Raw genomic sequence first — 18753 nt, 5'->3', positions numbered from 1 at the left:
CGAGTCCCGCACCTGGTGGACGCAGCACGGCTCGGGTGGTCACTCTTGGCCGAAGTGATCTGAATACCAACTGTGAGTAAAGCTGTGAAAACTGCAATGCACGTCTCTGAGCTTCCTTGTCACACCACTACCACTATCATCATTCCCTGCTTCACCAGCTGCCCTGAGGCTATACCTCTCCCGTTGGGGGTTATACCATCCACGCTGCACAACCACACCACCGGCCTCAGCGGTCTGCCCTGCAGCGGCGGCTTCATAGCTGCAATCAACGGGTGGCGTAGTCGAACTCTATAACATCTTAATGCCGCGCACTGCCTCTTAGTTTGACCACTCTGGGCACGGACCGGGTCACCGCCACGAGGACTACTACCCCTGTCAGATCCGGCTCCGGGTATCCCCCGCATGCGCAACGCAGCACAACATGGCCCAGGGGGCGCGTCACAATGATTTATCAAAACTACAGCAAGGAGCCCAGTAACATCACTGGATTCGGGGTCTCGGCCCCCACATCATGCTGCTCTCAGATGAGGTAGCATAAACCTGGTGACAGATTCCCTTTAGTAACATCAGACACGATCTTCCATCCAACAAGTCAATGGACCCGAATAATTCAGACTCAGGATTTCTGACTATGATGTTGGCCAAGAGAGTGTGTGAAAAGAGTCTCCTTCCTGCAGACGATCATGCCTTTCAGCTTTGGAAGATGAGCTGCTGCAGCAGAGAGTACAGATTGCTGCCATTGTTGCCCTACAACCGTCACAAGCCGCACAGTCTCGTAAGCCATTGTTTTTGTAATCCTTATAAATCACTTAATGGGTTAAATAGGTCAAGCTTTTGCTATGTATTTGGTATGATTTGATCTCGTTTTTGTTTCTCAGATACAGAATCAATGTGCTCATTTAGCTGCCCAGGTAATGCCCTCTCACCCCCATCTTCAGCTTCTCCACCACTTTCCGCACAGTTTTTGCAATTTACAACCCCAGTAGCTCCGCTGCCCCCTCCTCCTCCTCCTCCTCCTCCTCCTCCACCACCCCCAGTCCCATCTTCCCAACTAAAATCTGCACTTGATATTATAAGAGAACGTAAAGCTTCTCACAAATGCAGCCCGACGGAAAGTGAGGCTTCAGAGAAAGGCAGTGTGGATCAGCTCCCCAGTATGATGGATGTGTTAAAAGGCATGAATTCCATCAAGCTTCGGGCGGTCGAAAGGTCATTTTATAGATTTTCTTTAAATATATATTTTTTATTACAGACATGCGTGAAATAGAATGAAGGAGAAAACTGTAAAAAAAAAAAAAATCTGTCACTGAGCCTGCATCTTTCCCTGCACATGACTGCTGATCTCATGAGCTGTCATGTGCCTTTAACAGCCGCAGGCGGATCCGAGATCCACCCGCAGCTGTTAACCAGTTAAATACCGCTGTCAATCACTAGCAGTGGCATTTAATACACACCTGCCAGAAGCTCGTCACAAGACACACCCATAGGCGTCCCTGTCATGTGATTGCGGGGTGCCAATGTGTTGTCATGACAGCCGGGGGTCTGCAGAAGACCCCTGGCTGTCATTGTAGATCCCCTGTGGCCGGCATTCATAGGAGATTGTGATTTCTGCTATACATAGCAGTGCTGAAGCCCTGCTATGTGTAGCACAGGTAATCAGATGATTGCAGCTTCAAGTCTCCTAAGAGGACTATTGCTGCCAGTAAAAAGTAAAAAAAGTTTTAAAAAACATAAAGGTTTAAATCACGCCCTTTTGCCCTATTGAAAATAAAACCATTAAAAAAATATACGCATATTTGGTATCGCTGTATTCAGAAATCTCCGATCTATCAAAATATAAAGTAAATTAATCAGATCGGTAAACGGCGTAACGACAAAAAAAATCTAAACTCCAGAATTATGTTTTTCTTTTTTTGCCTCCGCAAACATAACAGGCGATCAAAACATTGTATCTACCTCAAAATTATATAAATAAAAACGTCCGCTGAGGGCGCAAAAAATAAGCCCTAACCTGGCCCTAGATCCCGAAAAATGGAGATGCTACGGGTCTCGGAAAATGGCGACATAAGCGATTTTTTTTAATTTTTTTTTTTTACAAACTTCTGATTTTTTTTTTCACCACTCACATATAAAAGAACCAATACATGTTTGGTATCTATGAACTCGTACTGACCTGGGAATCATAATGGCTGGTCAGCTTTAGCATTTAGTGAACATGGTAAATAAAATAAAAAAATTACAATTGTGGAAATGCACTTTTTTGCAATTTCACCGCACTTGGAATTTTTTTCCCGTTTTCCAGTACACGATATGGTAAAATAAATGGTGTCAATCAAAAGAACAACTTGTCCCGCAAAAAAAAAAGGTACCGTACAGACCAAAAGTTTGGACACACCTTCTCATTTAAAGATTTTTCTGTATTTTCATGACTATGAAAATTGTACATTCACACTGAAGACATCAAAACTATGAATTAACACATGTGGAATTATATACTTAACAAAAAAGTGTGAAACAACTGAAAATATGTCTTATATTCTAGGTTTTTCAAAGTAGCCACCTTTTGCTTTGATAACTGCTTTGCACACTCTTGGCATTCTCTTGATGAGCTTCAAGAGGTAGTCACCGGAAATGGTCTTCCAACAATCTTGAAGGAATTCCCAGAGATGATTAGCACTTGTTGGCCCTTTTGCCTTCACTCTGCGGTCCAGCTCACCCCAAACCATCTTGATTGGGTTCAAGTCTGGTGACTGTGGAGGCCAGGTCATCTGGTGTAGCACCCCATCACTCTCCTTCTTGGTCAAATAGCCCTTACACAGCCTGGAGGTGTGTTTGGGTTCATCGTCATGTTGAAAAATAAATGATGGTCCAACTAAACGCAAACCAGATGGAATAGCATGCCGCTGTAAGATGCTGTGATAGCCATGCTTGTTCAGTATGCCTTCAATTTTGAATAAATCCCCAACAGTGTCACCAGCAAAGCACCCCCACACCATCACACCTCCTCATCCATGCTTCACGGTGGGAACCAGGCATGTAGAGTCCATTCTTTCACCTTTTCTGCGTCGCACAAAAACACGGTGGTTGGAACCAAAGATCTCAAATTTGGACTCATCAGACCAAAGCTCAGATTTCCACTGGTCTAATGTCCATTCCTTGTGTTCTTTAGCCCAAACAAGTCTCTTCTGCTTGTTGCCTGTCCTTAGCAGTGATTTCCTAGCAGCTATTTTACCATGAAGGCCTGCTGCCCAAAGTCTCCTCTTAACAGTTGTTGAAGAGAAGTGTCTGCTGCTAGAACTCTGTGTGGCATTGACCGGGTCTCTAATCTGAGCTGCTGTTAACCTGTGATTTCTGAGGCTGGTGACTCGGATAAACTTATCCTCAGAAGCATAGGTGACTCTTGGTCTTCCTTTCCTGGGGAAGTCCTCATGCGAGCCAGTTTCTTTGTAGCGATTGATGGTTTTTGCAACTGCACTTGGGGACACTTTCAAAGTTTGCCCAATTTTTCGGACTGACTGACCTTCATTTCTTAAAGTAATGATGGCCACTCGTTTTTCTTTACTTAGCTGCTTTTTTCTTGCCATAATAAAAATTCTAACAGTCTATTCAGTAGGACTATCAGCTATGTATCCACCAGACTTCTTCACAACACAACTGATGGTCCCAACCCCATTTATAAGGCAAGAAATCCCACTGATTAAACCTGACAGGGCACACCTGTGAAGTGAAAACCATTGACGGTGACTACCTCTTGAAGCTCATCAAGAGAATGCCAAGAGTTTGCAGAGCAGTCATCAAAGCAAAAGGTGGCTACTTTGAAGAACCTAGAATATAAGACATATTTTCAGTTGGTTCACACTTTTTTGTTAGGTATATAATTTCACATGTGTTAATTCATAGTTTTGATGCCTTCAGTGTGAATGTACAATTTTCATAGTCATGAAAAAACAGAAAAATCTTTAAATGAGAAGGTGTGTCAATCTTTTGGTCTGTACTGTATATTGACAAAAAATAAAAAACTTGGCTCTGGGAATAAGAGTAGAAAAAAATGAAAGGGCAAAAACAGAAAATTGCAAGGTCATGAATGGGGTTAACAATGCTGTACCCTTCTCTGGAAGTCCCACATATAATGAATGTAGCAGTGGCGTGAATGCTTGAGAAGGCTCAAATATAATGTGCCTCTTCCAAGCCCCATTCATGGTGGGGGTCTTCCATGCGGACCTCCTGCGATCAGCAGGCTTATCCTGTGGATATGACTAGCCCAGGGGAATGGGGATGACTCGGTACCCGGGCCTTTAGCCTGGCCTTTAGGGATGTCACGGTGGTCGGCTCCCGGGCCCGTACTCTGGGCCTCTCTTTTAAAAGGGTTGGTGTTGTAAAAGAAAGAGTTTGTGACGCCACCTGTGGCTTCTGGTGAGGATCACCAGTGCTGCGCAGTCCACTGAGGCAGGTGATAAGGCAGCATGATGGTATAGCTCCCCACAGGTAGAGCTGGGCCTCAGGGCAGTATAGGAACGGGGATGCAGGACAAAGAGACTCCGCCGGGCCAGATCAAGAACAGGGATGGACACAATAGTCACTTCAGTACCTTTTACTGGTGGAATTTCAGGCACTCCCAGGAGCACTGTAGGGTGAAGGTTGTATGTCCGGATCCTCCCCAATGAGCAGGTTTTGGGCCTCCTGGTTCTGGCTTCTGCGTAGTAAGTTTCTGACCTGCCTGGAGCTAGGCCTAACTTTGCCTCTGTCCTGCGCTGGCTGACCTTGTGGTAGGGCCTTCTCTTGGAGAGCACGCTCACGACCTACGGGGCCTATGTGTCTCCTGGCTCTGGTACGTATCAGCACTTTAGCGATCCTGGGACCTGTAGTTCTCCAGGGATTCCAGTTTATCTTACTGGGTCGTGGAGATCCCGGCAAGCTTCGGACCCGGGGTCCAGTAACTACTTCTTCTTCGGGGTGAGCTAGTTAAGCTCCTTTGCCCCCTATGAACTAACTCTCTACTCTTCGCCTTCGGCCTACTCGGACCCTCAATAGGCTACTCACACTAACGGCAGCGTGCCGTGTTTCACCGATCTTATGGCGCCGACACACCTACAGCTCACCTCACTGAGCTACACGTGAGTCTAGAACGTGCTCCACTGCAGACTGACCTCTTTCAGGCTTTTGCACTGCAGGAACTCTCACAACAGGTTTGCTTTCTGTTGTCTCCAGTCTAGACTAACTGCTGCCTGGCTCCACCTTCCCTTATATATCTCCCTAAGGAGCTCCCTCTGGTGGTCTGAGGTGGAAGTTGGAGATGTGTGAATGGTTATGGGGGCCTCTTGTGGAGGAATCCTTCAGTACACCCTCCTGGGTCTGTGATACCAAGCACAGCTGGGCTTCACATTCCCCCCCCTAGTTAAACTCAGCACTCCCGGGCTGAAGTACATTTTATAACAACAGTAACAATAGGAAACATAAGCAATACTAGAACACTCTTCCCTTTATGGGAGGCACGGATCTTAAACGTTGCAGAAACAATACAAATACAGAGTGTCCTCAGAATCCAAGTCTCCTATGGTGAGGTTCCCATACAGGATGTCCATCTCACAAGGTAGAGTGCTTTGGTAGTTTTGAGGGACCTGTCCTAAACCCTCTACGCAGGCCCTGGGGTGGCTGCAGGGCATGAAGATCCGAGTTGCACCTCCAAAAGAGCCACTCCAGATAGGTTTTCCTTCTGAGGTCACCTGAAAGGGGCACTCCAGGGAGCGCAATTATATACAATAAGAGTTTTTGGGCTGCACACAGTCCTCAGCCATGCAGTTCATTATGCAAATAAAGAATTAATAGGAAAAAGCACAAATTGATAAGCATGCATGAAAACAAACAGTTATGCAATACATTACAATTTAATACTCAATACCCCAGGGGTAACTATCTACATTCTCTGAAATTTTGCTACTTTACTCAGTGTACCTAGCAGGAGGTTTACCTCTTGTGCTGCGTACTGATCTGCATAGTGCTGTGGTTAGTGGAGTGTCAGTATCTGTATCCTCAGTTACCCTACCAGTTTTACATGTAACCATGTTGTAAAATTGCCTTAACCTCTCTCTTGGACTGGCAAGTCTACCATTGGCTGGGCCCTCTTGCTCCGCTCCTGCCGGGGATCCTTCATCCGGGGATACTTCTTGAGCTGGCTCTTCTGCAGCACTTACAGGTTCAACTTGCTGTGGAGGGTTTTCTGGCTGTTCATAGAATTGGAGTACTGGAATGATTACTGCACCTCCTATTTGAGGCCAATCCGCTGGGAAGTCTCCAAGGTCAGTGTGTATCACTGTTTCTTTAGGTTCTTCCTGGGTTGTGAAAGACACTTCTTCCTGAGTCTTTAGTAGATGTGGACACAACTTCAGGTGGTCCCTAGATATTGTCGCAGTTGTTCTTCCTCCATCTTTGCTGATCAAACACGTCTTCCTGTTGTCAAACCTTGAATTCAACACAGTGTAGGGTTCTCTCTCCCACTGGTCATCAAGCTTGTGTTTCCTCCGCTTCCTTTTCAATACCACTTCTCCTGGTGTGAAGGGTTCTGCTGGTGCACTTCTGTTGTATTGTGCCTCTTGTTTATCCCTCACCCGAGTGAGACTGTCTTCGACACAGGCTTGGACTCTCCTGTACTGCTCCTGTCTGGTCGTGTCCCAGTCCTCAGTGGTCACATCAGCTTCAGGTTCTACCACACCAAGCTTCAGGTCCATGGGCAACTTCCCTGGTCTTGCACGCATGAGATATGCCGGAGTGCAATTGGTGGAACTTACTGGTATGTGATTATACAGATCCACTAGGTCAGGTAGTAGGTCTGGCCACTGGCTTCTCTCTTCTAGTGGTATGGTCTTCAGTAGATCGATGATGATGTTATTCATCTTTTCACAGAGACCGTTAGTTTGGGGGTGGTACGGTGTAGTCCTGATCTTTTTATACCCGTACAGATGGCAGAACTCTTTGAACAATTCAGCCTCAAAGGCCGTGCCTTGGTCAGTCAGTACCTGTCCAGGCTATCCATGGGACCTGCAGAAGTACGCCTGGAACGTCTTAGCTGCTGTCTCTGCTGTCAGGTCTTTGATAGGGGAGACCACCAGGACCCTGGAGTAGTGATCCACCATGGTCAGGGCATAGGAGTATCCTGACTGACTGGGTGACAACTTGACATGGTCCAGGGCCACGATCTCCAGAGGGCGAGTCGTCTTGATGGGTTGCAGGGGTGCCTTCTGGCTGCTGTAGTCTTTTCTTCTGAGGCTACAGGGTCCACAGTCTCTGCACCACCTCTCAATGAAGCTGCGCATCCCCACCCAGTAGAATCGACACTTCAACAGGGTCTCTAGCTTTTTCTAGCCAAAGTGCCCCGCCTGATCGTGGTAGGCCTCCAAAACCATCTGGATGTCCGTCTTGGGGACCACTATCTGCCACACCATCTCGAGGGTTTTGGGATTGACGTACCTCCGGCACAACTTCTCACGGTAGATAAACAGCCGGCTTCTCTCATTCCACAGCTGCTTTGCTTGGAGAGCCGCATCCTTCTCCAGGGAGGAACCTTCTTGGGTTATCAGCTCCTTGATACGGCTGACAACCGGGTCGCTGTCCTGGGTCTCTTTCCAGCTGTGGTGAGGCAAGGGGTTTAACGTCTTACCGCGTTGCTTCCTGGAGGCTCGTAGCTCGTGGGCCATCCCATTCCGGTGGAAGGCAGGTAGTTCAACCTCTTCCAGGTCATCCACTTCTTCTTCTGTGTCTGACTGGTGAGGCATCCTGGACAGGGCATCGGCGTTGGCGTTCTTGCGGCCCGCCCGGTACTTTATGGTGAATTGGTAGTTTGACAGCCGAGCCATCCATCGCTATTCCATGGCTCCCAGCTTGGCTGTTTGAAGATGAGTTAAGGGGGTATTGTCAGTGTAGGCAGTAAACTTGCTGGAGGCTAGGTAGTGCTTGAACTTTTCTGTGATGGCCCAGACCAAGGCCAGGAACTCCAACTTGAAGCTGCTATAGTTCTCTGGGTTCCTCTCGGTCGGGCGGAGCTTCCTGCTTGCATACGCGATGACTTTCTCCTGGCCATTCTGCTTCTGACTTAAGACAGTGCCCAGGCCTTCATTGCTGGCATCTGTATACAGCAGGAATGTTTGGCTGTAGTCAGGGTAGGCTAGGATCTCATCACCTGTCAGGATCTCCTTCATCTCTTGAAATGATTCAGCCTGTTCTTTACCCCAGTGGAATGGAGGGTTTTTGCTTTTGGGGGACTGCCCTACCAGGAGGTCTTGCAGAGGAGCTGCCTTCTTAGTGTAGTCCTTTACAAACCTCCGGTAGTATCCGACTAGTCCCAAGAACTGACGCACCTCCTTGAGGTTCTTCGGCTCCGGCCACTTCTGGATGGCAGTAACTTTCTCCGGGTCTGGTGCTACCCCTTCCGGACTGACAATGTGCCCCAGGTACTGTACCTTTCTCTTGAGCAGGTGGCACTTTGAGGGCTTCAACTTCATCCCGTACCGGGACAGTGACTCAAATACCTCTGCCAGGTGTTTCAGGTGGTCCTCGTACGTTCTGGAGTACACAATTACGTCATCCAGGTAAAGTAACACAGTCTCGAAGATGCGGTGTCCCAGGCAGCACTCCATCAGTCTCTGGAACATTCCGGGGGCATTTTAGAGTCAAAACGGCATGCTGTTGAACTCACAGAGTCCCATCGGGGTGGTGAAGGCCGTCTTCTCCCGATTCTCCTCAGCCACAGCGACCTGCCAGTAACCACTAGTGAGGTCAAGGGTAGAAAAGTAATTTGCAGACTTTAAGGCAGCTAGGGACTCTTCTATGCGTGGTAAAGGGTATGCATCTTTATGTGTAATGCGATTTACTTGACGGTAATCTACACACATTCTCATGCTCCCATCCTTTTTCCTAAGCAGCACTAGGGGAGCCGCCCAGGGACTACAACTATCCCTAATTACTCCCGCCTTCCTCATGTCATGCAGCATTTCTTTTGCCTTCTGGTAGTGAGCTGGGGGTATAGGCCTATAACGTTCTTTAATTGGGGAATGGTTGCCTGTGGAGATATGATGTTGAACCCCCTTAACCCTCCCAAAGTCAAGTGGATGTTTACTGAACACCTGCGAGTATTCTTGAACCACCCGGTGTACACCCTGTTTTTGATGGGCAGGAGTGGTGTCTGTCCCAACATGGAGCTGTTGACACCAATCCTCCACCTGGGTTGCAGGGTCATTATCTTCCACTTCTTCTGGTGAAGTTAAGGACTCCGCCACATGGATACAGTTGTTGTTGACAGCATGTAGTTTAGCAACAGTGGCATAACGTGGCAGTTTGACCTCATCTTCCCCTAGGTTAAGAAGACGGACAGGCACCCTCCCATTACGTACATCTACCACCCCCCTGGCGGTTAAGAGCGTGGGTCTGTGCTCAGAGCAAGGGGGTTCTACTACCGCCTGGTAGCTCTGTCCTCTAAGACCTATGGCAGCTCTACACCAGATGAGCATTTCACTCATTGGGGGAACAACAATGGGTATAGGGTCTGTTACCCTCACGTTACCGATTTCACCATCTGTTAATTGTACTTGCTGTTGATACATCAAGACGCGGATCTCTCTCTGCAGCGCCCTCCTCTGTCTCGGTCTGGCAGTGTCAGCGATCTCTTGGAGCAAGAACACAACCTCTCCCAAACAGTTACCAACAACATTAGTGCCTAGTACCATATATGGGTTGCTGTCATCAGGGTTAGTCTCCACTACAATAAGTCCCTGGTCCTTCAGCTCCACTCTCCCCACCTTACAGTCACATTCTTAACCCCGAGTAGGTTAAGGGGGAGTCCATTTGATGCATATACAGACAAATTTGGAGCTGGCGGACGCAGATCGTCCATGGACCAGTACCTCTTGTAGAGGACTTCAGGTATGATGGTTACCTGAGATCCTGTGTCCAGCAGGGCATGCATCGGGATCCCGTCCAATACAATGGACAGGAAAGGTCTTCCTCCGACGAACCTGTTGTACCAGTCTGATGGACCTGGTGAGTCTACTCCTGGGTGGCGGCCTTCGGACCCAGGGTTTTCTCGTTTAAGGGACAATTCAGGGCGATGTGTCCGGTCTTATGGCATCGGTAACAGATCGGTTCCCTTGGTGGACGGCGTTGGTCACTGGTCCTCGGCGAGGGTGGTGTTGGCCTCCTCCTCCTCCGCATCCAGGGGACATCCTCAGGGCTATCAGCTAGCAGGATCTTCCCTCCTCCCTCAGGCTCCGTCCGCAGCTGCAGGGCACTCAGCACGGTGGTCAGGGTTTTACTCAACTGACGCACCTCTGAGCGCAGACTGTCCAGGTCTTTAGGGGACGTTGTTGGAACCTTAGCTTCAGCAGTCACTGGAGAAAAGGTGGGCGTTGCAGGCTCTGGGGTTGCCCCACCCTGGTAACATTGGATGGCATTTGTCTCCAGGGGCTGTAGTCCTTTTATAGCCATGTCCTTTAGATTGTCAAAGGTGGCATCTGGATGATCCAGGGACCACCAACGCACAGTCCTGCTCTCCTCTGGAGACTTCAGTCCCCGGACAAACTGTTCCTTCAGCATTTTGTTCTCATTCTCAAAGCTGGTCGGACTAACCTGGTTCAGAGCCCGCAGGGCCCCTTGAAGATGCCAGGCGTAGTCACGAACATAGTCCTCTGGTTGTTGGGAGCAGCTGTAGAACCTCATCCGGAGGTCCGCCTCAGTAAGGTCCTCAAAGACAGTATGTAGTTTTTGGAATATTGCGGACACTATCCCCGGTCTGCGGCCGACCATGTTTCCACTTCCCGCTCCGCAGCACCGGTCAGCTGTCCTAATACAACGGCAGCTCTTTGTTTGCCGGTCATAGAGTACATGTCCAAAATACCACATATCTTCCGCTTAAATCCAGACAGGGTATCTGGTTTGCCGTTGTACTGGCGGAGCCACTTTTCTCCAGGAATGTACGGTAAAGTCATAGGAATAACAGGTGTTACAGGCGCTGCTGGTGGAGCGGCGGCTTCGGCCTGCCCATTATCGGGGACGTTGACCGGTAGGTCGGCGTTCTGCTGTTCGACGGACATCTTAGCGCCCCCCTAGTTAACCGTGGCCTACCTTCTGGTTTTTCTTCCGGTAGGCTGCAGCTCCGCAGGTGACGGTTGTCTTCAGGACCTTGCGTCGCTTGCATCCTACGTCAGAGCGTTCAGCGACGCTCCGTACAGGACCTGGCGCTTCCTGATTTGACATCAAGGCGTGGGGTGTGTCCGGGACTTCGTGCTCTTTTGCAGGTACGCCCCTTATTTTCCCGCGGTTACGCCCTTCTTCTCGCTCAACGGCCCAACAATGGCGGCTATCTTCACCACAACTTTTCGTACACAGTTCAAAATAAAGGCGCACAGTACCCGGTGGCAACGGGCAAAACACGGTGTCATTGCAGTGGGCACGTGATCCTGTTTGTGACGCCAGGAAAGAGATGACTAGCCCAGGGGAATGGGGATGACTCGGTACCCGGGCCTTTAGGGATGTCGCGGTGGTCGGCTCCCGGGCCCGTACTCTGAGCCTCTCTTTTAAAAGGGTTGGTCTTGTAAAAGAAAGAGTTCGTGACGCCACCTGTGGCTTCTGGTGAGGATCACCAGCGCTGCGCAGTCCACTGAGGCTGGTGATAAGGCAGCTTGATGGTATAGCTCCCCACAGGTAGAGCTGGGCCTCAGGGCAGTATAGGAACGGGGATGCAGGACAAAGAGACTCCGCCGGGCCAGATCAAGAACAGGGACGGACACAATAGTCACTTCAGTACCTTTTACTGGTGGAATTTCAGGCACTGCCCGGAGCACTGTAGGGTGAAGGGTGTATGTCCGGATCCTCCCCAATGAGCAGGTTTAGGGCCTCCTGGTTCTGGCTTCTGCGTAGTAAGTTTCTGACCTGCCTGGAGCTAGGCCTAACTTTGTCTCTGTCCTGCGCTGGCTGACCTTGTGGTAGGGCCTTCTCTTGGAGTGCACGCTCCCAACCTACGGGGCCTATGTGTCTCCTGGCTCTGGTACGTATCAGCACTTTAGCGATCCTGGGACCTGTAGTTCTCCAGGGATTCCAGTTTATCTTACTGGGTCGTGGAGATCCTGGCAAGCTTCGGACCCGGTGTCCGGTAACTACTTCTTCTTCGGGGTGAGCTAGTTAAGCTCCTCTGCCCCCTATGAACTAACTCTCTACTCTTCGCCTTCGGCCTACTCGGACCCTCAATAGGCTACTCACACTAACGGCAGCGTGCCGCGTTTCACCGATCTTATGGCGCCGGCACACCTAAAGCTCACCTCACTGAGCTACACATGAGTCTAGAATGTGCTCCACTGCAGACTGACCTCTCTCAGGCTTTTGCACTGCAGGAACTCTCACAACAGGTTTGCTTTCTGTCGTCTCCAGTCTAGACTAACTGCTGCCTGGCTCCACCTTCCCTTATATATCTCCCTAAGGAGCTCCCTCTGGTGGTCTGAGGTGGAAGGTGGAGATGTGTGAATGGTTATGGGGGCCTCTTGTGGAGGAATCCTTCAATACACCCTCCTGGGTCTGTGATACCAAGCACAGCTGGGCTTCACAGATAGGTGATAACTTGCAAAGTTAAAATTAACTTATGCAAACATGATTTCAATAATTATATTAGGTTTAACATTTCAGAGTAGTCTGTCCCTAATTATAAATATGCTGTATTAGCCCCACTAATAGGATCTTAGACAAGTCTTTTCAGAAAATGGATAGCAGGTGATTGATTCATTTTTTTAGAAAAAGTCTGTAAAAAAAATCTTATTAGACATAGCAGCAATGAATGAAAAGTAGTTTGTATGAAGAGCTAAGTTATAGCCTGTCAATTACAGAATGGCAGTGATGTTTATTTTCACCGATTTTTCGCTTTAGATCCCCTGGTGGGAAACCCTAAACCAGGAAAGACAAGAAGAGATGTTCACTTAATGATCCCACAGACCCTGCAGCCATTATAGCCAAAGCCTTGAAGCAGAAGTTTGCGCACAGAAATGGTGATGACGCTGTCAATAAAGAAAATAGATCTCATGAGGAGTCTCCGTTCTCCAGTCCTGAAGCCCCAATGGTACTGTTTGTAAATCTTACATGACTGACCAACCAAAAATCAGGCTTATGAAAGATCGTGAATGGAAGGTTTGTTGCTGGATCTTTAAACGGTTTATCCAGGACTATTTTATCTTTTTACTATAAGCCTAAAAACTAACAGGCAGGTTGTTACTAACAGTGGCAACTATCTGCCTGTTGTATCCGGTGCCGGCTCGGAGAGGTCACCGACCACTGTCGCCGGCGATTCAGCTGCTCCAAGTCAACAGAGCAGCTCTTCTTCTTTCAGGCTGCTCTGTTGATGGGGCGTGGCTACCGACGTTAGGCAACTTGTGAGTCGGCTGCCAATCAGCATGACGTCAGCAGTCACGATCCATCAAGAGACCAGAGCAGAAGAGAAGCCGCTGCTCTGTAGACATGATATTAGCAGAAGCCGCTGAATTGCTGTGACCGCTCTGTGTCAGCAGAGATCGGTGCAGGGCACAACAGACTGGTAGTTAGCAACTACCTACCTGTTAGTTCTTAGGTCAATAGTTAAAAAAATGTAATAGTCCTAGATAACCCCTTTTAACATTATATACTTGGCAGCAATTATCTATCGTGTGACGTGGCCATAAGACTAAGTCAACTGTATAACATGGTCCTTGACTGTATAACATGGTCTATTACTGACCAGTGATAAGAAAGTATAAAAGCACGGACAACCCCATTTATTTGAAATATGGTTCCTAATGTTTTCGGCACTAGCTACAGATATAGACCCTAATTGCTCTATAGGGGTTGTCCATCAATAAAGACAATTTTTTTAAATACTTAAATGCATGCATTTTTAGCTAAAAATAATTTTTTGGAATTGGATTTGATTAAAAATTTTGCACCGTTTGCCTTTTGTAGTCTCTATCTTGCACTGTCTAAGAATCCATCAGTGAGCTTATTATAACAGTTCAATAGGAGAGAACTGTTATAACAAGAGAAGGAGAGTACCTTTTTTTATGTCTTTTTCTGACCTCATCTCAGCTGGTTTAAGACCACTGACCACATCAAAGTTGAATGTGCAGGGAAACAAATAGTCTGTAAAAGCCAAATGGTGCAATATATTTAATGAAACCAAAATGCACAAAATATATCTTTAAGTCCACAAAGATGCAACATGCACCAATTGGCAGAACGGGGAATTTTTATCCCCAATGGAGAACTTTTATCCCTGTTACAAAATATGTGCCGCAGGTCAGATGCATGACCGCTGGGAGTCTACCGGAAAAAGCCGAGCAGCTACCTAGGGAATGAATGGAGCAGCTGTCAAGCATGTGCCTTTGCTGAAGCATTCGTCATCGAAACCAATTTTTTACACTGTTGATACTACATAGTAAAAAAAACATAGTTCTTATAGATGCTATATAACCCTTTTAAGGCAACCCACATACTCTAAAATCTAGACCTTTCGGCTGCGTGCCCACGATGCGTTTTTCATGCGTTTCCACTGCGGAATTTCCGCAGTGGAAACTCATTAAAAACGCTTGGTAATCTGCACCACATGGTCCTCAATGGCATTCCGCAATGTCAATGCACATGCTGCGGATTATTCCGCAGCGTTTCTGCGGCGCTCAAAAATCCGCAGCATGTTCATTAATTTTGCGGAAGCGCAGCGGAATTGCCGCCATTGACTTGCATTGAGACGCATATAATCCGTGTCTATACGTTTGTACATGTGGATTATATGCGTTTCTATGTGCGGATGGTACCCAGTTCTGGAGGAGAGAAGACTCTCATCCAGACCTGGGTACCATTGTACCTGTGAAAAAAAGAATAAAATAATAAATAAAGTTTATATTTACCTTCTCGCGGGCCGGCCGGCAGCGCTTATCTTCCAGGACCTGAGATGACGTCGCGATCATGTGACCGCAGACTGTCTCGCGATATGCCGGCAACCCGGAAGGACCGCGACAACACACGCGGCAGCACATGCGGCAGGGGATCGGTAAGTATAGCTTTATTTTTTACAGTCACACTATATAAATCCATGCTGTTTGCATGGATTTATATAGTGTGACCTAGTTGTCAAGCACTTTCCAAGTGATGCTATCGGGGCTCGGTTAGCTGCATGCATCACACACACCCCATTTCCGAGGGACAGCTCAACGGTGCTCCCATTAGTACAGTAATGCAGGCACGACAAATCATGTCCCTGGCTGGAGTGGGGAGGGGGAAGCACACCCAGTGATGTAGGAGCAGGGGGGGACGGTTTCTGGGCATAGGTAGGAGCCCATTGGTTGGAAGTCACCTGGGCTCATACACAGAGAGGTAGGTATATAAGGTGTCTTCATCTTAGTCGAGTAGAATCAGTTCAGTCAGGAGGAGAAGAGAAAAGGAGTTCAACCAGGAGGGCTGACAGGGAGCTGTGGCTCAGTCTGGGCCCAGCTCCACGAGGCAGGCCTAGAGTGAAGGCCAGAGCCAGAAGAAAGGACAGAAACAGAAAGGAACAGAAAGGAAAGTAAGAAGGAACAGAACACCAAGAGAGGCCCAGAGACACGAAGGCAGAAGGAACCCTAAGGACCCAGGAGATTACAGGTGACGGGTTGGCAGAACAGGGTACCGGATCCCAAGTTGGTGGAGGCGACTAATCCTTAACCAAGAACCGGTGGTCGCAATCATTTAGTGGTGCGACCCCTTACTACACCTACTAGAAAGGCACACCACATAGGGTCAGGGAAGTGGGTACCCAGCCCTCCCAGGAGAAGATCAGAGGCAGCTGGACAAAAGTAGTGTCATTGGTGGGGCACGGCTGACGAAAGGATAGAAGGGAGTCCTGTGCCACACTCTGGAATTACCTGGGGGTTGACCGAGCCCCCTGCCTGGTGGAAGCAGCACGGCTCGGGCGGTCCTACCTGTGCACAAGTGAACTGGATGAGAACTGTGAGTAAAAAGCTTGAACTGCAACGCCTTGTCTCTGTGCTTTCTCACCGTATGCAGCACTACTGGTACTGGGACGCCCGTGCACCATAACCCCCACCGTCTACTACACTGCCCTGGGGCTTCACTCTTCCCGTCGGGAGTCACACTACCTCAGCTGCATACACCATCAGCCCCAGCGGTCTGCCTTGCAGCGGCGGTTCGCACTGACCGCAATCCACGGGTGGCGTAGTCGGACATTATCCCATAAAAGCCCCCACAAAAGACCGCCATTGGCCTGACCACACTGAGCCACGGGCCCGGGTCACCGCCACGGAGACTACAACCCCCAGAAGCCCGGTTCCGGGTGTCCCTCGGCCCAGGGGGCGAGTCAAATGCACAATCTGCATGCATTTTTTCTGGCAAGGGAGATGCAGAAACGCTGCAGAAATTTTCTGCTTCATTTCTGCATCGTGGGCACATACCCTTATTGGGTAGAAGTGTTTTAACTAATTGAATCGTTGACTGATCCTTCACGATTTTCCCAGTGTATATATGAATGTATATCTGGTTCTAACTTTTCCTATGTTCTTCACTTGTAGTTTGGGCGCCACCTGCTTAAGCCTATTGGGAAAAGAACACAGAAGGAAATTACAAGAAAGCAAGTTCATGTCTGAGTTGATGTTCATACCCCTGATGAAGCCATAATCACTTGGCGTAACGCGCAGGTTATTTATATCCTTCCTTTTTCTTTCAGCAGCTTTATTCTTGGCTAGTGTTGAGCGATACCTTCCGATATCGGGAAATATCGGATCGGATTGGATCGGACCGATACCGAAAAAGTATCGGATATCGCCGATTCCGATACCGGAAACCAATGCAAGTCAATGGGACAGAAATATCGGAATGAAAATAAACCCTTTCTTTCCTTGTAGGTTAATTCTACATGAAGGAAAACAACTAAGAATAATGTAGAATGTATTGGGGGAGGTGGCGGAGACAATAAAGGCATAGAGGTTTAGCCCAATCAAATGGAACAGCAGGAATTAATTTTTTTTTTTAAGACGTTCTGAGTTACGGAAATATTGACTATGTTAAGTATTTTTATATTTTGTCAGATATTTATGTTTCACTACTTCCATGCGCTTCACCTTCTTTTTTACTTCTCCCACACTTTCTCCTTCATCATCCTCAGCATCTTTTTCATCCACTTCTTCTTCACCTTCTTCATCTTCTTCTTCTTCACCTTCTTCGTATTATTCTTTTTTTTTACATTCATCATATTCTACTTCTTCATCTTCTTCATCTTCTTCTTCTTCATCATATTCTTATTTGTGGCAGGCATTCCTCTAGTTGTTATCTATAAAAGGTTGGACATTACACCTTTCGTTCTGCCCGTCACAAAAGATTTACAACAGGATTTGTCCGCGTTCAGTTTGGCCTGCAGCAGCAGGTCTTTTCCAGGGGCACCACGAGGAGGAACGGACTCACCCCCATACACTGCTTAGTCATCTTCTGCTTATAATTTAGATATTATCTTTTGCTCTGATTTTTAGTCTTATGCTTAATGTTCTTCCGCTTTTTGTTCTGCAGCTTCTTGTATTTCTGCTTCTTGGTTTTCTGTCTCTTGTTCTTCTGTATCTTGGTGCTTGTCTTCTCTTCTTTGTCCTCTTGGTCAACTTCTTCAGGGTCATCTTCTTGGTCTTCTTCGGGGTGGTCTTCAGGGTCGTCGTCTTCGGGGGTCCTCGTCTTCGGGGTCCTCGTCTTCTTCGGGTTGGTCTTCTGGGTCCTCATCTTCGGGGTCCTCGACTTCTTCGGGGTGGTCTTCAGGGTCCTCGTCTTCTTCGGGGTGGTCTTCAGGGTCCTCGTCTTCAGGGTCGTCGTCTTCGGGGTCCTCGTCTTCTTAGGGTTGGTCTTCAGGGTCCTCGTCTTCAGGGTCCTCGTCAGGGAGATCTAGAGTGATTACCAAGAACCATTTTAAAAAGCTTGAACTTGGAAATGTAGCAGAAGGTACAAGAAAGCTGAGGAACTACCGAGGACCAGCTGACGGTACTGGAACCCGGATGGGTAGCAGAAGGTACAAGAGCCAATGGAACTGCCGAAGACCAGCTGACGGTACTGGAACTCGGTTACTAAGCAGGAGGTACCTGTGCCAGAAAGCACTACCAAGGACCAGCAGACGTTGGTGGAACTTGGATACCGAGAAGGAGGCACCTAATCCAAAGGCACTGTCGAGAACCAGTTGACGGTACTGGAACCCGGATGGGTAGTAGAAGGTACAAGAGCAAATGGAACTACCGAGGACCAGCTGACGGTACTGGAACCCGGATGGGTAGCAGAAGGTACAAGAGCCAATGGAACTGCCGAAGACCAGCTGACGGTACTGGAACTCGGTTACTAAGCAGGAGGTACCTGTGCCAGAAAGCACTACCAAGGACCAGCAGACATTGGTGGAACTTGGATACCGAGAAGGAGGCACTTAATCCAAAGGCACTGCCGAGAACCAGCTGACGGTACTGGAACCCGGATGGGTAGCAGAAGGTACCCATGTAAAAAAAAATTCAAGGCCGCGAACCGGCCGCAGTTACCACAACCCACAGTCCTACAGGGGGTGCTTGTCCTATTGGCACTATGGAACCAGCCTTCATTGCCAGATCCCGCAGCCCACATAGGAGTCACCTAAACTGCAGGCACCATAGAGTCGGCTAACCCGACCGCAACACGACAGGACAACGCATTGGAGGCAAAGTGACGTTGACACTACCCGGAAACAGCTGGCGTGCTGGAACCAGGCTG

The 18753-nt window shown here is 48.3% G+C and overlaps 1 pseudogene; it reads left to right on the top strand.

Annotated features, from left to right (window-relative positions):
- The first annotated feature begins 443 nt into the window (after nucleotides 1–443).
- LOC141176275 (mitochondrial fission regulator 2-like) lies at nucleotides 444–16634 on the top strand (annotated as a pseudogene).
- The last annotated feature ends 2119 nt before the right edge of the window (nucleotides 16635–18753 follow it).

Source organism: Phyllobates terribilis, unplaced genomic scaffold, assembly GCF_046119375.1.
Source record: "Phyllobates terribilis strain yellow unplaced genomic scaffold, ASM4611937v1 Scaffold_23__1_contigs__length_19252631, whole genome shotgun sequence".
Taxonomy (NCBI): Eukaryota; Metazoa; Chordata; class Amphibia; order Anura; family Dendrobatidae; genus Phyllobates; species Phyllobates terribilis.
Note: the sequence above shows the minus strand (reverse complement) of the source record. Positions and strands in the feature narration are given on the sequence as shown.